The sequence below is a fragment of the Delphinus delphis genome, chromosome X (assembly GCF_949987515.2).
Source record: "Delphinus delphis chromosome X, mDelDel1.2, whole genome shotgun sequence".
Taxonomy (NCBI): domain Eukaryota; kingdom Metazoa; phylum Chordata; class Mammalia; order Artiodactyla; family Delphinidae; genus Delphinus; species Delphinus delphis.
The window spans coordinates 39089474-39095148 of record NC_082704.1 but is presented as its reverse complement, the minus strand read 5'-3'; the positions used below and the strand labels follow the sequence as shown (position 1 = coordinate 39095148).

Sequence of the window (5675 nt, the reverse complement as noted above, 5' to 3'; positions counted from 1 at the left end):
TCCATGTTACAACAGATGCACAGATGGACACATTTGGGGACTAAAAAGATGGTAGCCTTGTTACAAAAAGCCGGGTACGAAACCCCTGGAATGACAAAATTAGCTGAACAAATTGTGCAGGAATGCGTCCCATGTCAACAGGTAAATGCTCACAAAGGGAAACTTGAAACTGGAAAGAGACTCAGGGGGGACCGCCCAGGAACTTACTGGGAAGTGGACTTTACCGAAGTGCGTCCTGGAAGGTACGGTAATAAATACCTTTTAGTTTTTGTAGACACTTTTTCAGGATGGATAGAGGCTTTCCCAACAAAGAAAGAAACAGCTGCTGTAGTAGCCAAGAAGATTTTAGAAGAAATTTTTCCTCGATTTGGAGCATCAAAGGTAATAGGGTCTGATAATGGTCCAGCCTTTGTCGCCCAGGTAAGTCAGGATGTGGCCAGATATTTGGGGACTGATTGGAAATTACATTGTGCCTATAGACCCCAAAGTTTAGGTCAGGTAGAAAGAATGAATAGGGCTCTAAAAGAGACCCTAACTAAATTGTCCTTGGAGACTGGCGGTACCGATTGGACGGTGCTCCTTCCTTTGGCCCTATTCCGGGTTAGAAATACACCTTCCCGATACCATCTTACTCCTTTTGAAATATTATATGGTGCCCCGCCTCCCCTCCTCACTTTAGGAAAAGAAATAAAACCTGATTGTCAAAATAACACTGACTTATATGCTAGGCTACTGGGACTCCAATTGGCCCAGAAAGAAATATGGTCCCAACTCGCCAAGGCCTACCAACCGGGAACACCGGGAGAAACTCATCCTTTCCAAGTCGGAGACTCCGTATACGTCCGTCGGCATCGAACCCAGACGTTGGAACCTCGATGGAAAGGACCATACACCGTCCTCCTCACCACCCCAACGGCCATAAAAGTGGATGGCATCGCTGCCTGGATCCATGCTTCACATGTGAAGGCTGCACCAGCGACGGCATCATCAGGATGGCGGGCCCAAAGAACCGACAACCCGCTCAAACTCAAGCTTCTACGAACCTAAGACTTATAATTTTGGTTTTACTGCCTTTACTGACTGTAAGTGATTTTAGCCCTCACCTCCCCCAACGTTTAACTTGGCAGGTAATTTCTCAGACTGGAGATGTAACCTGGTCCATTAGTCATACTGCACCCCCCTGGACCTGGTGGCCAGATCTTTTTCCTGATGTTTGTAAATTGGCTATAGGAGCACCTTATTGGGATACAGAAGATTCTCATGATATGAACACTGCCCCTTCCAAAGTTTTGGAAACTGATTGGTTTGGGCCGGGTTGCAAAAATGCAGGCAAAAGAATGATGCTTGGTATCCTCACTTTCTACGTATGCCCCGGGTTCCACCGCCCTTGATCTCTGAATTATAAATGTGGTGGAACTGAAAACTTTTATTGCAAAAGCTGGGGATGTGAAACTACCGGGGATACTAATTGGAAACCCACCTCAACTTGGGATTTTATTACTGTAACGGCTAATTATTCTCATAATGAGGATACCGGACACCGGAGTAAATGTTCAGGATGGTGTCATCCCCTTAAAATTTCCTTTAGTAATCCCGGAAAAAGAGATAAAAAATGGATAAATGGTCATTCTTGGGGCGTTAGATTTTACGTGAGGGGATATGATTTAGGAATATTAATGACCCTTAAGCTAAAGATTGAGACTCCTGCTCCTATATCAATAGGCCCAAATCCCATACTTGGCCCCCCTTTGCTTCCCCCGGCCCCTTCAACTACGTCAACAAAGAATGAGACTAATGAAACCTGGATCCAAAGAACCCACAGTTAAGCCTGGGACTCCTCAGGATAGGATGCTTTCTTTGGTGCAGGCAGCCTTTACGGTTCTCAATGCTACAAACCCAGAGGCTACAAAATCATGTTGGCTTTGCTATGCTGCCCCTCCCCCTTATTATGATGCTATAAGATATAGCTCCAACTATACTAATTCTACCTCCTCAGACCAATGTCGATGGAAGCAAGAAGGGAACAGTAAATTAACCCTGTCCTCGGTTTTTGGAAATGGTACTTATATAGGAACACCTCCCCAGTCCCATAGACACCTTTGTCATGATTTTAGCCTCCCTTCAGGCTCAGGATATCTTGTACCTCCTCAAGATGGATGGTGGACATGTAACACGGGGCTCACCCCTTGTGTCTCTTTAGAGGTTCTTAATACTTCAGCTGACTTTTGTGTGTTAGTGCAATTAGTCCCTAGACTTATCTACCATTCAGACTCATCCTTTTTAGATGAATATGTAGAAAAAACAAAAAACAAAAGAGAACCTGTAACCCTCACATTGGCTGTCCTTCTAGGACTAGGAATATCTGCCGGGATAGGAACAGGAACCACAGCCCTCATACAACAACCCCAGTATTATGCAAGTTTAAGACAGGCTGTAGACATCGACCTTCGAGCATTAGAAAGTTCCATAACTCAACTAAAGGAATCACTCACCTCACTTTCAGAAATGGTGTTGCAGCCTAGATTTGCTGTTTCTTAAGGAAGGGGGATTATGTGCCGCTCTAAAAGAATAATGTTGCTTTTATATTGATCATTCAGGAACCATTACCAAAACCATGGATAAACTAAGGGAACGCTTAGATAAAAGGCAAAGGGAGAGAGAGAACGAAAAAGGATGGTTTCAATCATGGTTTGATAAGTCCCCCTGGTTTACCACCTTAATCTCTACTCTGTTGGGACCTCTTATTGTTTTATTGTTGATTTTAACTTTTGGACCATGTGTTCTAAATCGCTTGATAGCATTTATTAGAGAACGTATCAGTACTGTACAAGTTCTAATGTTAAGACAACAGTACCAAAGTTTACGAACAGAAGGTTGAGATTCCATGATTGGAATCAATAGTCACAAGAAAAAGGGGGGAATGTGGGACTCGAGGGACATTGTTCTAGCTAATGATTAAGAACTCTCCAGACAACAGGGGCTTCTTAGACAATGGGTGAATTTCCAGGATGTCCGGCCCCCTTCCGAGAAGGAGGGAGATAACAAAATGTAAAAAAGGTGTCTGTCAAAGACCAATCAGGCAGCTGGGGAGAAGGAGGGAGATAACAAAATGTAAAAAAGGTGTCTGTCAAAGACCAATCAGGCAGCTGGGGACAAGTTCCCTCTCTGGTCCGAGCCTAAGCCGGGACCAATCAGCAGGAGAACACAACCAAATCTATAATTTACATACGGGGAAGTGGGAACCTATAAAACTGACATATTCGTGCCCGAAAGGGTTCCTTCTTCGACCTCCTGCGTGAGGACCAAGGAACCCCGGTGCACCGGCCTTCAATAAACCTCTTGCGTTTTGCATCGACTTCCGACTCTTGTTGTTTCCTGGGCGAGTCGAAACTCCTAGGAGACCGCGCAGGTCTAACAACAGCCATTACGTTGTCTTCCTGAAACCCTTTAGAATAGGGTAGATGTTCTCAAAGGCTTCATAAATTTCTGCTCTGACTTTAGCACCTGTTAATATAACTTGTCCAGAAACAAAAATAAGGAGAACAATTCTCGGTTTGATCATTCTGTAGATTAAACCAGGAAATAACTCTGGCTCATAACTACTGAACTGTTGGTGGGTAAGCACAAAGTCTTCTAACCTTATAGGGAATTTCACATCACTGCTCCCCACCATGTCCTGAATCTTGAAGTCCAAGAACTTAGCTAGAACACCCAACTTCTGTACAACCCTGGCATATTTTCTTGCTGCTAGTCTGGACTGTTCTTCACTCTTGGCTCCTGTGCACGCCATCTTCCCAGAACTGAATATCAGTGCAGTGGCCTGGGGCTCTCTTATTCTCATAATTACAGCAGCAAACCGTTTGGGATTATATTCAGCATTCCCTGCATGAAGTACAGTGGTCTTTAGGTCAAGTTTACAACCAAGATTCACTGTGGATACAATATTTTGCAGCTGCGGCACAATCCCAGAGCTCTCTGAGGCTGGCGTGGCAGGGGTAGGTAATGGGGGTCATGGGGGAGGGATACAGGGGAGTGGTGCCCGGCAAGGGTGCGGTCGTTAAGAGTTTGTGAGTGGAAAAGCTGTGGTGTCTGGCCCGAGGCTCCCTGGGTTGCCTGCTGGGACGTCGACTGCTGAATGGCTGCCACTGCCGCCTGCTGCTGCTGCTGCTGCTGTCTTCGCTGCTCTTCCATTAAAGACAGACTATTGGTGTTCTGAATAGGCTGTGGAGTCAGTCCTGTGCCATAAGGCATCATTAGACTAAAGATAGGGATTCTAGGAGTCATGGTACCCTGAGGGAAGGCCAGGCCCTGGGCATAAGGTGGGAGGTTGTTGGTCTGATCCATGAGGTTCATTTACTTCTTGGCAAATCAAAACCCTTTGGACTGTAAATCGCCTCAGCATTCAGTCTTTTCCTAGAGCATCCCCAGCACACTCTTCTTAGCGACTTCCTTAACTCTCTGGGTTATCTTCATGCACACCAAGAAACAGTGTTGCTTATCCTCAGAAAAGAGAGTTGTTTGTAGAATCTCCTCATTTTTTGGTCAAATCTGATATTTTTTTGATATAATCACTGGAGTCACTGCAGAGATAACTCTCACCTTCTTATCAGGAATAATTTCCTCCATCCTTGCCTCCTATAACTCTATCTCAACTCCTTGATTGTTTCTTTTGTTAACATTTACAATTTACAATACTTCTATTCATGTATTTTGCTTTGTTTAATGTCAGTATCCTCCACTAGACTGCAAGCTCCATTTTTGTTTGTCTTGTTCACTGCTGATTTCTCAGGTCCTAGCCTGGAATAAAATGAACTCTACATAGATAATACTTGTTGAACCAAAAAATTTAAAGTAACAGGCATGAGGGCTTCCTTTCATAGATTTTGGCAGTCTAGCCTAATGGACACAGGAACCTCTGATATCAAATTCAGCCTTCCAAGCAATGAGTAGTCCTTCCCAGACCCACTTCACCTCTAAGGAGATTCAACATGGCTCTGTTTAGCCAAGGTCCTTTAAGGTCTGTGGAAGAAGGTTCTGAGCCTGGAGTCTATGAATAGGATTGGTGGTTTATGAAACCTCAGAAATTGTATATAGTAATTTGTGAATATGTTAATCTGTGTATTTTTCTAGGGAAAAATTCTACAACTTTGATCAGATTCTTAAAGGAGTTCATGACCCAGAGAAGGTTAAGAATCACTCACCGAAGGGTCTTTTCCTGGGATAACTGCCAGCCAGAAGTCCTGAACTGCTCTAATTAAAATGTAATTGGAGAATGTAGCTGAAACCACTATTTCCTTTGAGCTTTTCCTGGAGCTATGATCAGATCTGCTTGAGCCTTCCCTGGATTTGGGGTACATTTTTGGCATTATATAATGTGCCTTAAATCTTATCTAGTCATGCTCTGCCCCCTGTGACCCACATTGACCTGGTTGCTGTTTCCTGCCTAATCTTAGATTCTGACCAGACCTGCGCCAGTGTCACAACCATGCTGATATAACCAGCACATCCTTTTGTCTGACTCAGCTCTGTCAGGGATCTTCACTGGTCCCAGACTGATGGATCAGAATTATTATGTCATTGACCAAGACAATAAAGTAGGAGTGGAGGGAAAACTGATTCAAGAACTCAAGATCAGAAAGCAAATCTGATCATATGAGTCACATTGGGGCTTGTCT

General features: G+C 44.1%; 1 pseudogene; it reads right to left on the bottom strand.

The window, feature by feature from the left end:
- Positions 1-3424: 3424 nt before the first annotated feature.
- Positions 3425-4344, bottom strand: LOC132417910 (TATA-box-binding protein pseudogene; annotated as a pseudogene).
- Positions 4345-5675: the final 1331 nt, after the last annotated feature.